This window comes from Helicoverpa armigera, chromosome 26 (genome assembly GCF_030705265.1).
Source record: "Helicoverpa armigera isolate CAAS_96S chromosome 26, ASM3070526v1, whole genome shotgun sequence".
NCBI lineage: Eukaryota > Metazoa > Arthropoda > Insecta > Lepidoptera > Noctuidae > Helicoverpa > Helicoverpa armigera.
Window position 1 is genome coordinate 7,240,591 of NC_087145.1, and position 17,408 is coordinate 7,257,998.

The following is a 17,408-nucleotide window of genomic DNA, read 5'->3' on the forward strand; positions in this document are numbered from 1 at the left end:
TGTTTGTACTAGGACATAATATTGTGTAGGGATGGCAAATATAGTCTAGTTGAATACGCATTTATATGAGTTGGTATATAACGCCTCATTGATAAAAAGCTGAATCAATCTTGTTGCAATTTATCACGGAAAGAGTTTAAAGTTTTGAGGAAGGTTTAGGTCTACTTTGCCAATCTTTTGTAGAAGAATTTTAGATACTTTTAATATGGGACAAGAATTTTCCTGCAAAACGATTGGAACTTTAAACCTTAACAAAATTATCCTACTGACTAAAGTAATGGCTATGATAGCACAGAAGTAGAAAAAGTCTGACAACATAATTTACAAAAATACAGACACAAATATCTAAATCTTCTTCTAACTCTCCATAACCGAGTAAAAACAATAGACAATCTAGACCCACCTTACCACGGCCGACAGCCCTGCTAGGACATAATCTAGGCTAACTGGATTGCGGTCCAGACCTAGCCTAGGGCGAGTTGTCTGACGTCTTCTTTATAGCCGTATTGTAAACCAGACCTGTCTAGGAAAGCCTAAAATCTATGACAATGGATAACTCTTGATAAGCATTCGAAAGATCAACTTTCAATAAAAAAAAATCTAAAAAGCATCTATAGGCCGATGAGTGCTTGTGGCCAACAAAACAAATTATTAACTGTGTATGAATGGAATTGAGAATCAATTTTCACTTTGGATGCCTTAGACTGTCACAAACTTAGTTCTACTCAAAACAGTAGGTATTATAAGTATACCTTGAGGCGTAGCTACGGTTATTAATCATGCACAAAAATAAAGAAAGTGTGACTGAATCGAATAGTTCAAGTTATGAATCATTTTCGCAAATCATTCAGACCACCAAAGCTGCTTCCAAAAATCCAAAAACACTAAAAACAAATAACAAACAGGAAATTAAAATCCAAATAGCTTTACTTATAGATACTAACAACACTGCAAAAGATCTCAAAACCGAAATAGATAGATCAAAAACAATCTCAGTTATATATATTTATAACACTGCAAAAGGTCTCAAAACCGAAATAGATAGATCAAAAACAATCTCAGTTAATAAGACAGAGTTAGCAGGTGTTGCCACAACCGCATCCGTAGTTGACCTTTACTACTAACCGCTGGTTATTGGTACTGTTTTGTTTCTAGAAATTGGTTAAACTTAACTGTTGTTGATAGATTAATGGTTTGGCTATCATGATCGAAAATGGCATACTTAAGAATTGATTTTCAATTTTAAGTTTCCTTTGTTTAACTTCGATAGCTGTTAACTACAGTGACTTTTGATTTTGATTTTTGAGTACCTATTGGTTAGCTTAAGATAATGCTTCACACATACGAAATAAAATGTTATATATGTTGGTTTCTACAGTTCCATCTTCTATAAGATCCAATTTTATCTATGTTGGTTTAGCTATATTTTATCCTATAAGCTCTATCCAGAAAAAGACCAATGTGGTCTTGTTTAATTGCTTAGAATAGGCATGAAAATATTGTTTTTCAGGGTCCCAAAAAATAAGAACGTTTATTTCTCCTGTTGGATCTTCAGCCATATTATTATTTTACTTAATTTCCTTTAAGAAAGTTGGAAATAATAACAACAGCAAATTGTAAAGTAAGTGCACCTTTTTCTGACCCTCCGTGGTCAATGGCGTGACGAGGTTCGATTCCCGTCACCTGTCTTGACCTGTTTTTAACACCACACTTATACATATTATTAGTTCAAAAGCTCTGTCTGTTGGTATGTATGTCTTCTATGTTTAAACTGTTAAAATGCTGAACTAGCTTTGACAAAATTTACAAACAATTTTAAAGAAAACTCACTTGGCATGTCGCGGACAAGTGTTTGCGATTTGTCACAATTTTTTCAAATATCGGTCTGCAATTTTTAAGGCATTTCATACACTAGTGTTCTTATTTTTGCAAGAGGGTCTAGCAAATAAAATAATTTATAAATCTCATTGTTTCAAAATGGGATTGCCACAAGGATGCATCCTGGGTCCTTCTTTATTTTCCAAATAACTTTATTTGGCAGTCTTCAATAAAAATTTTCAATGTCAAAATAAATGCTGCCACACTTGATAAGGTAGTTATTTTAGTCAATACGTAACTGTTATCAGTAAGTTCAATTCTTGAAAGAATATACTCGTTTACAACGTCACCCGCATAGCTGTGTCTAGTAATAAATTCCTAACATGTGTAATGAGCTAGTGATAGGCGATGTTAGAAACATTATACTTATGTATGTTTGTCTATTTACTTCTAAAAATATGGTTTCCAGTAAAAATAAGATTATATTTAGCAGCAGCAGCAAGCAGACGAGGCAAATTAGTGTTTTTTTTTTTAATTTTTTATGTTTTACATACCCCTTAGAAATTAACATAGTAAATTAGTCAGTAGTCAGAAGCCAGAAAGTCTGATTACCAGTCTCAAGAAGAAGTACTCCAATTCAATCTTATATGCGTAATACTATCTAATGATGATTTAAAACAAAAAATCTTATGAAAATAAAGCCCATTACAGCTGATAGTTTTTGCTAATAGAATTATTAAGAAACGAAATATCGAAAACTAATATTGTATCGAGATGTTAGCGGTCAGAGCTAGTGATGGGACTCAAACAAAATAACTCAATTAAAAATTTTTATCGATATTTTTCTGAAAACTTTGCAATTATAACATCCTCGATTATACCCAACTCTAATTGTTATTGAATCTGTCTATCTTTAATTTCGAATTTTGTTCGTTTTATTAACTTATTTCTAGACTAAAACTCAATTTCAAATAGTATTTACAGGTATTATAGTTAAAACTCGTATGTAAATACCATATTTTAATGCAAATGAAAATAAATATATTAGTGAACTTCTTTAAAATAAGTTTTTAACTTTGAGAATAATTTCATGTGAATGAAATCGATAGCAAATTATTTCACTTAACATGTTTACGATTATTTTCTATCGATAACGTCCCATCCCTACCTTTAACCGCACAATTATCAGTCTGTTTACCATTTCCAAGATAGCTGAGTCTACCTCACAAATAAATACGTATATTCACGGTAGTCAAATAGACCGGTTTTCTATCGCCTTCCGGGTTTACAGTTTCGAAAAATAAAAGAAGAAGTATCGATAGAAGTGATCGATATTTTGTAGTGTTGTGTGTGGTCTGCTGTTAAGATGTTAGTGGGTTTATTGGTTATAGGGAAGTTAGATACGATACAGTTTATGTTATTTCGTGCTATGATGAAGATAGTGTGATGTTAAACTAAGTTATGTACACTATGAGATAAAGTTGGTTTTGTCAAACTTGTTTATGACCTATTGTTATACCTTTAGGTAAAGCTAATTTTTAAATACTTAAGTCATTGTTTCAATTGAGAAAATATAACCTTTCACTTTATCATGTACCTACGTAACAGTCGGTTTACCATTCCCAAAATAGCTGAGTCTACCTTGGAAGGTGCATTTGGAGAGGCCTATGTCCAGCAGTGGACTGCTATAGGCTGATGATGATGATGATGATGAGTCTACCTACTGGCTAAGTAACAGCTGACAAAATTCAATAAAACGCTAAAAATATATAACACTAAATAAATAAAACAGTAAAGATCTAGATCGATCATAAAGATCAATGATCAATAGATCTATATAGAACATTTTAACGTCGCACGCGCACTCATTGTAACGTCTTCGCGCGCCGGATGTTCCGCCATTGCTCGCTCGACCGTTCCAAATTCAAAACGGAGCCGTTTCCGGTGTGACGTCACGGCCGCCATGTTGTCGGCGTCTGCGCCTCTCGACTATTGTCGACTTCATGGGAAATGGGGGCATGTAAAATTTTGTTTCCCGTAGGAAATCATTTTAGAATTAATGTAGGTTTTATTTTGTTTTTTACTGATTAAGTAGTGTTTTTGTTTTTAATTTTTGTGATGACTTTATTTGCTTTATTAATTGTTAAATGCTTTATTTATTTTTTGTACAGTATACTACTACTTATTGTACTTATATTGTACTTATTGAACTGTTATTGAACATCCTTGGCAGTCGTTACGGGTAGTCAGAAGCCAGTAAGTCTGACACCAGTCTAATCAAAGGGGTATCGGGTTGCCCGGGTAACTGGTTTGAGGAGGTCAGATAGGCAGTCGCTTCTTGTAAAGCACTGGTACTCAGCTGAATCCGGTTAGACTGGAAGCCGACCCCAACATAGTTGGGAAAAAGGCTCGGAGGAGGATGATTATATTACTTATTTTATGAGCTACGTTATATTGAATATTTGAACAGTATGGATCTGTATCATCACTTTTATGACTGCAATCTAAATGAATTTGCTACTAAATCATACCTCAATTTATACCAAACTATCACTACAACACAGTATGAATCCCAAACAATTTATTTTCACTGTTGGTGACATAAAAATTATGTTCCAACAAAATGTATTGCAAGTACGGGACTATTCTTTGTAAGTACGGGAATTTGTATAGGTATATTTTATGTATGTGTACAGACTAGTACAGAGAGTCCGTTTGTGAAGGCACGTTAAATTGGTAACCCAGCTGTCATTTGAACATCTTTGACAGTCTTTTGAGTAGGTAGATATGTAGGTAGGTACGGTCTATCAGTCGCTGGCCATATACATATGTATATAACAACAAAATAACTGAATTAAATAAATAACAGTGCAGATATCAAAAACCAAAACAACATCTCTCGTGAAATTACTTTGCCACTAACACAACAAAGGCTCAAATGGCAGATTTCGGGGCAGCAACATTTTAATGATACCTAAAATAACACACAGTAATATAACAGAAGCAAATGACTAACAAATTGGAACAGATCCACATTATTTAGATTGCAATGAAAAGATCTCTCAAAGACATGAAAATTATCCATTCATGATCAAAAAAAAAAACCAACCAAGTTTGTCAACAATACTTTTACACAATAATGACTTAATAAAAATATCTATGAATAGTAAAAACTTCAGTAAACCGTATCAAATGATGACCTTCTCACGGCGAGGTAAACTTGACCTCAAGTCGGGGCTGAGGTTGCTGGCAACCAAATTAAAACGGTTGCAGGTTGCTGATGAGCTGTGACTCATTATTATATTCAAGGTACTAAGATTGAGTGTCAAAAACGATAATAAAGTCTAAATTGACAATGAAGAAAAGGTTAATAATGATTCATACAAATTGATCAACGGATAGCTGGAAAACATTGACCACTTGGATTTGAGGTCCAGCATCTCCCGAGCCTTTTCTCAACTATGTTGGGACCACTTGATTTTGAGGTATGGTAAAGATTCTTATTATGTAAGTTCGAAACCCTTGATTATGCTTAAAGTTAAGGTGATGTCAATAATTCCTTCCTCTTTTTTGGCGACTCGGTTAAATATATACTCAATACTCAATACTCAATAACTTTATTGCATTCCATAATGTGTACAGGCTGGTGGGTAAAATTAAAAGAAACAATTATGGACCCTGTCGGGCACAGCAAAGTTAGTTTTTAGAGGAGAGGACGAAGAGCGCTTTTTAAACATAATTATATTGAATTAAATGTAGAAAATCTTATTATATTTAGATATTTGAGTAGGTATTATTTCTGTGTAGATTTATTTACATTTTACTTATTTATTAAATTTATATTCGTTTATTTATATATTATTAATTTATATTATAAATATTCTATATTATGTATTAATCGTTATTAATTATTTTATTTATTTATATTTATTTATAAATTAGCTGTAGTTTTTTTTATTTATGACTCAATAGTAAGAATCTAATTAAAGGTATTGCACGGTAAGTAAGGTAAATAAATTGATATATTAAGTACTGCTTGTTTATTCCAGTTATCCTAGTTTCCCTAGTTGGTATTTATCTTTGAAATATTCGTCAATTGTGTAGTAGCTTTTATCTAAGAGAAATCGTTTTAGTTTATTGGTTAGGTCAATATAATATGTTATGACTGTCACCAACCTGAGATCATACTCTTTAACTAAATCTTCAATCAGTCATATTTACAACTTAGAACTACCTGATCAAGCTTATTGAACTATATCTTCTCTATCATGATATCATAGATTTCGACAATAATGAACAATATGAAAGTAGCATCAATCTCAAACATTTCATCAAAACGACAAATCCAACAATTGATCGTAAAAATTAAGTAATTGAGTGTCACATTGCACTTAGATTACATTAAAAATCGTGATTACTGTGAGCTAATAATTTAACGGTGAATCTAATAAAACAACCAATGAATATTAAAATCTAATTCATAGACAGTAAAGTTCAAAATGGAATAGCAAAAGAAGATATGGATTAAGGAAATTTGACAATGGATATCAGAATGTAAATTGTAAACAATAAAGTTCAAATTGAAGTGACAGTTGAAGATTTGGAAATAATAGTTAGAAATGTTACTGATTTGGATTGGGTTCATGTAGATACAGTATTTATTTCCGTTTCTTTTGATACAATACTTTTGTGTTTTAGCCTACTTACTACTTAGCCCATTTACGGATGTTTCTAGCGTTATTAGTAACTGGCTACTGTTTCCCTTCTTATCCAGCATTTGCTTTAAAATTATCTTTTTAATTTCTTGTTATATACTACAGAAACATAAGATTTGAGGAAATTCTCACAATGAGGCATCTTAGGTGATCAAACTTGCAACTACTTCGACAGGAAGATGTTTTTGTTTAGTGTCATTAACATTTTGCCTGTCTTCTAAATCTTGCTTAGCGTCTTCGACGTGGGTCTCATTATGCTGAAACCTTTATCAGTCAAATAATTTTCTAAATAAAAAGTACGTATTTGAATCAGCATCAACATTGACAAAAAATCTTGCTTAATGCTTCCATAACCATGGATTTAAAATATTACAAATCGCGATACAATTTACTTGTACTACGACCATTTTCAGGGCATACTTACGCAAACAATAAGGTTGTAACCTTGTCGATATCGACAAAAAATCGTTAGTCAACCGACCTCCGAAGTTTTTGTCGATAAGCCAGGGATGTTCTGCGATGGTCATATTTTTTATCGATAGTATTAGGGTCACTAATTTATCGTTAGATTTAGAGTAGGCTATGACCATGACTTTATTGATTTGAGCTTAGCCTAGTTAATATTGTTGTATTGTGTCATTATGGTCTTTAGAGATCTGGTTTTGGCCTTTTCGATGAACTGAAAAAAACAATGCCTACTTAGAGAGCTTTAAGACTTTGCAGAGCACTGACATAATCAGTTACTTTTATTTCATGTTTACTAAGGATTATCTACAACTTTATTGAGAATGAAAATATATGTCATGTAGATAATATAAAAGGCACTCACAAAGTTGTATTAAAGGTCTCACGTTTTATACCAGTCAATACTGGTATATTTCAGTACAAGGATTCAAGGCCCATACAAAATATTCAGCACCAAATGGCAACTACAATTCACATAAATTCAAAACAGCACAGTTGAAAAGATGTACATAGGTAAAGTAACTCAAAAATAGTAATAAAGGAATGCTCCAAGAATGGCCTAGAACATAGCGATTTAGACAAAAGACCGAAAAATGTAGTGCCCAAAATAAACATACAAAAATAGAACTGTTAAAAACCTCACGTCAATATACGGTCACGGTATTGACGTGCCAACTGACGAAACGGACTCGACTTCATCAGACCATGGTTCAGTAGATCCACGTGGTGCTGGCCATACGGGATGTATGTTTGTTTCGCTCAATGACTGCCCATTCTGTAGTGTTGACTAAAAGTCTGAGTTTGGGTGAAAAAACTGGTAAAGAGGTGAGGGCGGGCGAAGGCAGCTTTGTTTGTGTTGAAAAGGAAAGATGCTTCATCTACGCTGGAAATATGATGAATGTAATGAGCTGTACGAAGTTTTCGCATAAGAAGAATGTCATCAAAATCTGTTTTGTAGATGCTGCTTTTCACATTATTGTAATGTCACTTTTCAATACGTTGTGTTGCAGCATTGCAGCGGCACAAGGGTTTAAAGTTTTATACCTATCACTTTAGGCAAAGATACGATTCTGGTAAAGACTAATATAGCACAATAGCTATTAGAAATAATAACGTCTATGACCCACTTCTGCATTTCGCTAGTGATGTCATTTTCATGGCAAATTCCATGGATTTTGATGAATAATCAGATATGATTGCGATAGTCAGTTTGCTGTTAAAAATTCAACTCTTGATTGGTATGTGAATAAATCTATCTCATTCGCTTTGTCTGTTATGACTTCTTTAGAAATAACATAACTTTAGCTTTTAGCTTTGGATATAACTAAGGTATACAATCCATAAGTGCCAGTATTTTTTCATTTGACAACTCAATCAATTCAATAATTTCTTCTTTCTTTAACTATCGCATCTCTTCATCAACAATCTCCATTTCTTCCCTTTCTTTGACAGTCAGCTGTTCACCCATACAGTTCTTTGTTTACTCTCCAACTGTACCAAAGAAAAATCAGTCAAGGTTGCCTAACTTGAAGCATGAAGTGACCACTGATACACGCCTGGTCGAGTGGCCCCACGTGGGTTTTGCTCCACTGAAGCATACATACAGGACTGCTTGATTCGCACGATGACTGCTTCACCGTTTCGAGTCTTCACGATTCAGGTGATACAGTTGGTTTGGTGTAACTGTTTGTTGTAGTTCGGTTTTGTTGTGTTATGATTGGTTGATACTTAGTAATGAGTTGGAAGGATCAAGTAGTCTGCTTGATTCTGTCCGTGCATTTGACTGAGGCTTAGTGGATGAATTTTTCGAAGGATCTCCTATATTTACTACAATTTTTTTATTAGAGAAACTACATGCATAAATTTTGAATTAGTGCTGTAGCATTTTTTTAAATAGGTTCTAATTTAGGTATTTATATATTTATCATTTTAACTTCTTATGCAGGTATTCCAATGAAGATTATTATACCTACTACAGTTACTGCAGTAATAATTGTATGGTTAGATATTGTACCAAGAGCATTAGACGTTAAGATTTTCCGGTAATTTCCATTCAATAAACGAACCACACCACTAAAACCAAAAAGCCCGCTAATCTTTCAAACACAGTCGTCAAGACAAGAGCATCAATCGAAGACCTGCCATCTCTGGTTCGCTGGCAACACGTGGCGCATGCTCCAGTGAAGCACACAGGAGTGTTTGATTCGCTCAGTGACTGCCTACCAGGGTCTAGCGGTGCGCTGTGGTCGGTGGAAACGGTAGTAAAAGTCAATGGACGAAGTTCGACGGTATTTTGATGTTGAATTCATGGATAGGCATAAGCAAAAAATATTTTTTTGAGGTGATAAATATTATTGAAATTGGGAAGTTATCCTTTCTAGTATAGTGAGGTAAAATGTATGTCCGTCTTTGGCTTTGTGACAGAATCTACAGAACCAATTTAAATTAGCTTTGACACACAGATAGTCTACAGCCTAAAGAGGAAAATGGGCTAATCTTTATTTGCGTAGCAAGCCACCCTTGGGAAGTGGGAGGAAACAGGGGGAACAAATAATTTGGTTAAAAATGCATCAAAAATAAGGTCGCCAACAACCCAAATATTTTGCAAATTCAAGTCAAAATCTTCTTTAAAATAAAGGCATTGATGTACCATTAAGTTTACTTGCTTTGGCAGCCTGACGTCAATGTATTCGACTAAGTGCAGATATTTCCGTAGATTTTTTGTCACCAAGTTTTTTTGGATGACTGAATGTTGTCATCGCACTAACAGAGTTATCGAGTTAGCCTTTAGCGCATACCTTTTTAAGAATACTGTAAACTATTTTATAACTAGGCATAGTAACATCTTAACTGTTTGCTTTTTATTCTTCTGTCTTTTTCATAATTATTTTGATTCCTACTTTGGTAGCGTCATTATTTTCTTCATCTTTGTCATCTACTAATACATCTTATGATATTTCATGTATTACTACTTTTTCAACCATTTTATCGTTCACACCATCAATCTATTCCTTCAATATTGCTGCTATTTCAATTACGTCTTTCAGTCTTCAGTCTTATCGACGTGTAAACAATGATTAGCTTACACACTACGAATTAGCAATCTAGTTAATCCGATCGGTAAAAACGCGATCCATGCGACTGGGTATCATCGGAGCGTCAACCGGCGTTGGCGCACGTCAGGATCAGTGGTGTGCAGTCAACGAGACCTGCGTCATCGTTGATGGTGATGTCATTATCTATATGAATGGATTCATGTATTTTTTGTGGAAAAATAGATTGGAAATGATTGTACTGTAGGGGACTTTTCTATCCATTAACTTAGGGCTGCAATTTTCTGTGTTTAACCGTCTTCAATATGGAGAAGGTTCTCATTCCGTTTTACCGTTTTTATTAGGACTTTTAAATAGTATTATTCGTTTTTAGATAGTGTATATAAAACACATACCTATTAGGGCAAGCATTTTATTTTACTTTTAACGAGTTCTTCAAACTAACGTTCAATAATTGTCTGCAACTTAACTCAAATAAAGCAATTTAATTGATGCATTTCATCAAAGTCAGGCATGCATTTATGACGTAATGATCCTGGTGCAACGATTCGCAATGTAGGGTGCGCACGCGCCGAATCTCCGGTCACCATACTAATGTGTCGCTTTCATCGTATTTTGGAATGAAAACTCACTTTGAATTGACCTTATGGTGAACTTTGAAAGTTTTAGATTTCTAAAATGTCTTGTAAATGTCCATGTTGGATTATATCTTTAGCCTCTCCATGCGTCCATTTCAAGACACAAGTCTCTTTTCATACAGACTAGGAAAGAGTGTTAATCACCACGCTTGCTCAATGTAGATTGGCAAGTTCGGACTTTATAGTCTAGGTCTCTTTAAGATGTTTTCAGCTCATTTATCAAAACTGGCTATAGGCTATTTTTTAGTAATTTAATTGGAACGCGGATGAATCCGCTGGTAGAATCTGGTGGCTAATCTGCATATATGAATGACTTTCTCATTTTTACTCCTAAAACTTCATCATTTCTTTTACATTTTCTTTATTTCTTCCATCAATATTAACAGTTATAAGTTCGGTTCCTTTTCCTCGCCTATTACAGTTATTTCGTACAGGATGAACATTCGTTTAGAAGTCAAGTTCAACTCTATTTGTTAACGCTTGGGTGGCAGTGCCGAACTGTTTGGTACCGTGCTAGCGTGTTCACTTACTGTAGTCAGTATGTCATTCAGTGCTTTGCTTGATACTGTAGTTTTTGTATTTGTTGCTGTTTTGTTTTTGTCTGTGTCTATATTGTCACTTATATCATTAATAACTTCACTATGTATAGCACTAGTTCCTGTCTACAGTTTCACTGGCTTCTCGACATAACTATTTTCCGGCAAATAGGCAAAAATAGACAACTTATATCTAATTCTGTTATAAGCACCTACATATAGTTTTTCTAAAACTCCATCCAGTAGCTTTGTTTGAAAGAGGGACCAACATCTATACATTCTCGCGTTTATAAATCATATATTAGTAGATTATTTTCAAGTGTTTGATACTTATTCTTTTCCATAGATTTTCAGTTCGTAATCTACTAACAAATAACCTTAGTTGTTCAGCTGCTAACCACTGGCTTATTGAGGTAGTCCAGATAATAAATTAATACTACACCTTTATTGTCTGCGGTTTTCAACTTTCTCATAATCTTATTATAAGATTAAAAAGTCAGTCTATAAAAAGAAAAGGGTACTGGTGTATGTTAGTCAATTAAATAATGATTAATTAAAACACAACTATCCTCTTAAATTGCTATAATTAAGAACCACACTTTAATTTGAAGAAAAAAGTAAGTTCTTGAAATTGTAGACGGCTTGTTATTTATAATTTTATTTCATGACTCAGCAAAAGAATTTTTAAGTTTTCGCTGTTTTTCCAGAAAGTTGAACAGAGCAAAATTGTTATTTTATAAATCTTATTACATATATGGAATATTAATATAACCCTTCTCAAAGGTTTACAAATAAAAATTGAAAGAAACTACTATTCGTACAAAAAGTGGAAATATTTTTCCTTTTAATTAAAGTTTCTACAGTACAAGAAACAAAGTTAAACAATTGTATATAATTGAGGAAGAATTGACATTTTAAAGATACAAATAAAGCAATTAACTTCCCGACAGACAATTAGAATTCCATTAGCTGTAAATGTCCTTAAAGTTTTAACTATGTTTACTATTATTGTAATGCTGAAGATTTTATTTGTTCAAACGTGCTAATCTCAAGAACTATTGGTCTGATTTAAAATAATCGTTCACTGTAAGACAGCCTCTTAAATGATAGCCATAATGAAGTTAGTACCCCAACTATAGGATACTTTTTATCCTTGTGCGCGAAGTAGATCCTACGGGACACGGGTGAAACCGGCACAAGCTAGTTTAGCGATAAAACAAAAGCAAATATAGGTCTAAATAATATAACAACAAAAATCAATGTATCATCATCCTCATCATCCTCCGAGCCTTTTTCCCAAACTATGTTGGGGTCGGCTGCCAGTCTAACCTGATTCAGCTAAGTACCAGTGCTTTACAAGAAGCGACTGCCTATCTGACCTCCTCAACCCAGTTACCCGGGCAACCCGATACCCCTTGGTTGGACTGGTGTCAGACTTACTGGCTTCTGACTACCCGTAACGACTGCCAAGGATGTTCAATGACAGCCGGGACAATAACAAAAATCAATGTATCAAATACTTTAAAAGTAGTATCAAACTATAATAATAGAACCAAACCACTGTTTACAATATTCGCTACCAGCCGTCGGCGCGCGCGCCGGTCTCCGATCATTTTAGAAAGTGCTACCGTCCATTGTAGTTTTTTGCCGTTTCTTTTTATATCTTTTAGTAAAAAAACTCGACGAAAGGTGCCACACTGTCACTTGACAAGCAATTCAAGAAATTCAAGATCTGTCTCTGAATATCGATTTTATAGTCGTTGTTTATGTAAATTCTGTATTTTAGAAGGCATGTTTAATTGGCGCCAGCTGTCATTTGAACATGTTTAGCAGTAGTTACTGGTAATCAGAAGGCGGAAAGCCTGACAATAAGTCTTGCCAAAAGACTAAATGTTGAAGATAAACCCGAAAAGGTGTCTACGTAAACAATAATTTATATTTTAGAGGCTCACGACACTTTTGAAGGTTCCAAACCAACATACAACGAAACAAAAAGATCATTTCGTCAGAAGTTTCTACTCAGTTCATCCGTTTAAGGGCTACAAATTCACAGACAGACAGACACTCATATTGGTCAAATTACAACCATCTTTTTCGACGGGGAATTTTCAGAACCAGTAAGTATCCGCTTAAAGCTAGATTGCCACTAAATAGACTTATAAACAAAAAACATAACAAAAGACAGTCGCAGATAAAAACAAACGACTCACTAAACAAGATATTTTCGAACGTTCCAAAATCTTATAAACTCCAAAAAACTTAGAGTTACGTGTCTCGGTGAAAATTCTCATTGTGTCAAAGGTTATTCGCCAAAATGTAGATATCTTTTTAAGAGTACAACTTTCGTGATTCTTTTAATTCAGTCTGTTTCCTTATTTTAACTTCCTCAAGAAAAAAACTATCTGTTACTGCAGTTTTGGAAGGAAATGTGGTATCGTGAGGTTTTAGTTTATCAGTTGGTTTCAATCCATTTTGCATGGTAAATCAGTTTGATAATTTTAAAGTCTTGCCACTTATTTTTATAGAAATAACAGTTGATTAAGGTTGTGATGTCATTTCTAAAGGTCCAAATGTTTAGAAACATCATTTTTGTTTGCAATAAATTCCCCTGTGTTTCAAAAGGCACGATAAACCGTAGGTAGGCTGTCATTTGAACATCTCTGGCAGTAGTTAGAAGCTAGTAAGTCTGACAACCAGCCTTATCAAGAGTTATTAGGTTTCCCGGGTAACTGTGTTGAGTAGGTTAGATAGGCTCCTTTTGAAACACTGTACTCAGCTGCATCGAGTTGGACTGGAAACAGACCACAACATAGGTGGAAAAGGCTAAACAGATGATGAATTTTAAGAGCCCAAAAAGCGTAGGATCCTCAAATTCTTCAACAAAATTAACAAATTTCCGTAACCATACAAAGTTTTTGCGTTTTTAATAAAACAATAATGTGTAAACAGCACACCAGTAAGCTATGGGAACATCACGTAACTTGAAACAAAGAGATTTTAACCTAGAACCCGCGACAATGGCTCCCACACTTGAAATATTAGATAAAAAATGTTTTCACTTGCTTGCTTATGTAAGATTATTAGTATTTTGATGGTCAGCAAGTTTTTGTGCGTCTGGTGGATGAGGAATTAAAAATATCATGAAAAATTTAAAGTTTGGAAGTAACTTTGTAGGTGTATTAAGTTTTTAAATAACTGAACTGGTATTGATGCTTTAGATACTTAATATGGTAGAAGAAGATTAAAGGACTCTGTTGTCTACATGAGGCAAAAAAATTATGAAGTATTTGGAACAAAATAGCTGTTTCAGAAAGGAGAAGTTAACTTATGGGAGCAAGATCTAGCTAAACTAAAACCTATTGAATTGTAGTAGATAGTATTCAGTGTGAAGATTTTAAGGTTAAAGATGAGGCACCATATTTCCATTTGTGAAAGGATAAGAAAGAAAACGGCAACAAGTAATAAGTAAAACATAGAAATGTTACTAATTGTAACTTCAAAGTTCAATAAACTATATCAACTGTCATAGAAGTGCTAACACCTAACTCAGAGTTTTACAATATGATTAACAATTTAAATAAGTCAAACAAAAAGAAAACTCTATTTTTTCCCGAACATTCCACAACCGAAAGGTACCAACTATTTTGTGCAATAAAACGTTGACCGTCGGGTAAAAAGTCTTATGTTCTTTACGTAAACCGTTGGTCTAGTCTTACCTAACCGTTGGAAATACCATTTATTTCATGAATTAAATAATTTTAATCATTTTCTTTCGCTTTGTTATTATTGTTTAATTTAGCATGCTTTCTTTCGTTATTAGTTTTAGCTTTATTTAAATTGTTTTTGGGATTGATGGTATTTGAAATTGCTATTTCATCTCTTTTTAAGTAATCTTGCTGTGTTTCTGACTTGTAATATTTTAATATAACTTGAGGTATATAACGCTAATACGCTAGAACGATTGAGAAAAATACTATGGCAATCGTTTTTAAGGGAATCATTTGCATGTGGAGATCATGTAAATGAATTTTGTCAAAATGGATTAGTCTTGTTTGCGTATTACATATATGGATGATTTAATATTGTGAAATTATTAAGGGAAACTTCTAACTTTGGATTATATCTGTGCCTTATTCCAGAGTCATAGTACTGGTAGGTTTTTGATGAGGTATTGTATGTATATAGAAAGAAGATATTTTATTGTTTTCAATCTCGTATACTTCTGTTGTTAACCAGTGATTATTGCATGTTATCAGATTATGTGCGACGGGATAAAAATAACATTATTTAACCGCATTCAATGATATTTATGTCTTTCCTAGGCTTTTATTAAAACTTGCTCAATGAATAATATTATATATGAGAAGCTTTTAGATATCTGATTGATTATATTTTTGTTGTTCATTTCTCATTTCTTACGTAAAGGTTCTTTTTAATAAGAAGATAAATTTTCTTTCTCATATTTCTTTCTTCCAATTAGTTTCGTGATTTGTACGGAGTTTTCTGCAGTTTTCATTTCCTTTTTACCTTATTCATTCTATATACGTTTCAAAGGAACTTTATGAAAACTAATATTTCTTAATGTGATCTATTACCCTGTCCACCTTTTACAGTTTATAGTCTAAAACACAATTACTTTCAATATTTTAAAGCCTTGAATTTTGTTGATGAATCAGACTTAACTGTGCCTCTTATTAGAATCTTATTATATACACCCGAAAGCAGTGATGTCTAGCTTTCATTTGATGTATATTTTTATCATGGTTGTTACACGTTTAATATCAATAAACTGAGAAACATGTCACTCGCTTTATTGATAGACTATAAGACATTAAAAAAATATCTCAAGACTATTTTAGAAGGTTATTTTGTCTCAAGCGAACGATAATTGCAATGCATTTCATGATTTATACCGACTTCAGAAGATGAAAAGGTTTTCTCTGCAAACGCAGTAAAGTTTTCAGTAATACACGCTTACAGGTAGATAATATTTACATATAACAGTCTAAAACACTGAAAAAAACCTTCCATAACAAGTAAAAAACTAAGCGGAATTCAGTAACAACAAAAAAACGTACCTGCACCGGAAAAACGGGCGAACCAGATTCACGTAACTAGCTTTTTTCCAAACGAAAAAAAAATGTTGTAAATTAAAATTTATTTGCGTATAAAAAACTTGTTAAAACAGAACTTTCTAACACTCGTGTTCCACAGGCACTCACAAGCACTGTTTCTTATTGTATTTTTAGCGTCCGCACGTCTGCTCGCTTCGGCAGCCACGACTCAAATGCGGCTGAGTGGAACACAGTCGACTCCCGCGCAGCGAGTCGAGTAAGCCTCACGCACACATATGTTAATACAGCCTTATGTAAGCCGTCCTTATGTAAAATGCTAGTATATTATTTGGAGGACGGAAAACTGCTATTAGTGAGGATTTTCGTGGCTCTGTCATCGTTGATTATTGGTGTAATATGTATTGTTTTAAGGATGTGTTCTATGTGGTTATGTTTATGGTGTTTTCCTGTTTGTAGGTACTTGTAATTGTATACTGTTAATGTATACCTACTTTATGATTTCTGTATTGGGTATAGATACTTGATATTGATAAAGTATTGAGGCAGGTTATTGAGGTTTGTATCTCTATCCTTACTGGTTGGTTGTTGGTAGTTGGACTAAATATTCTTAAAAGTATCCTTAAATTTTAATCTGCTAATAATTATGACAAAATGATCTCTACAGTATGTTTATCAACAATAATAACTTTTGTACAATCTAGCTGCCCAGCCTTTTACCAACTTTGGTGTGGTCGGCTTTAAGTCTAATGGAACTGGATGCAGCTGAGTACCAGTGTTCGACGTGGAGCGACTGCCTATTTGACATCCTCAACCCAGTTACCCGGGTAACCTTATACCCCTTGCTGGACTGGATGCCAGACTTTTTGACTTCTGGCCGCCCATAATGACTACCGTCACCCTTCTAAGTATACGTAGTGAGGTACTAAGCTTTGCTTAACTTTATGATCGCTAGGCAAGTCCAGCAGTTACTTAGCCACGAGCTCCGTGTATCCAAAATACCTAAACATAATTATTTAAACTTAATTCTTGTGCTTTACTTACTTAACAACTTTGAAGTTGAGATTTTAAGAAAAATCACAAAAAACCGCCGTTTTAAGTTACTTCAAGC

At 33.8% G+C, this 17,408-nt stretch overlaps 1 protein-coding gene across 4 annotated transcripts in view; it reads right to left on the minus strand.

Annotated features, from left to right (window-relative positions):
• Positions 1–16,512, minus strand: part of LOC110372673 (paired box protein Pax-5) — a 99,983-nt gene extending 83,471 nt beyond the window's left edge. For all 4 annotated transcript variants that reach the window (XM_064041818.1, XM_064041819.1, XM_064041820.1 and 1 more), the window contains exon 1: positions 16,304–16,512. The gene's annotated coding sequence lies outside the window, so the exon portion shown is untranslated. The remainder of the gene's footprint in view (positions 1–16,303) is intronic.
• Positions 16,513–17,408: the final 896 nt, after the last annotated feature.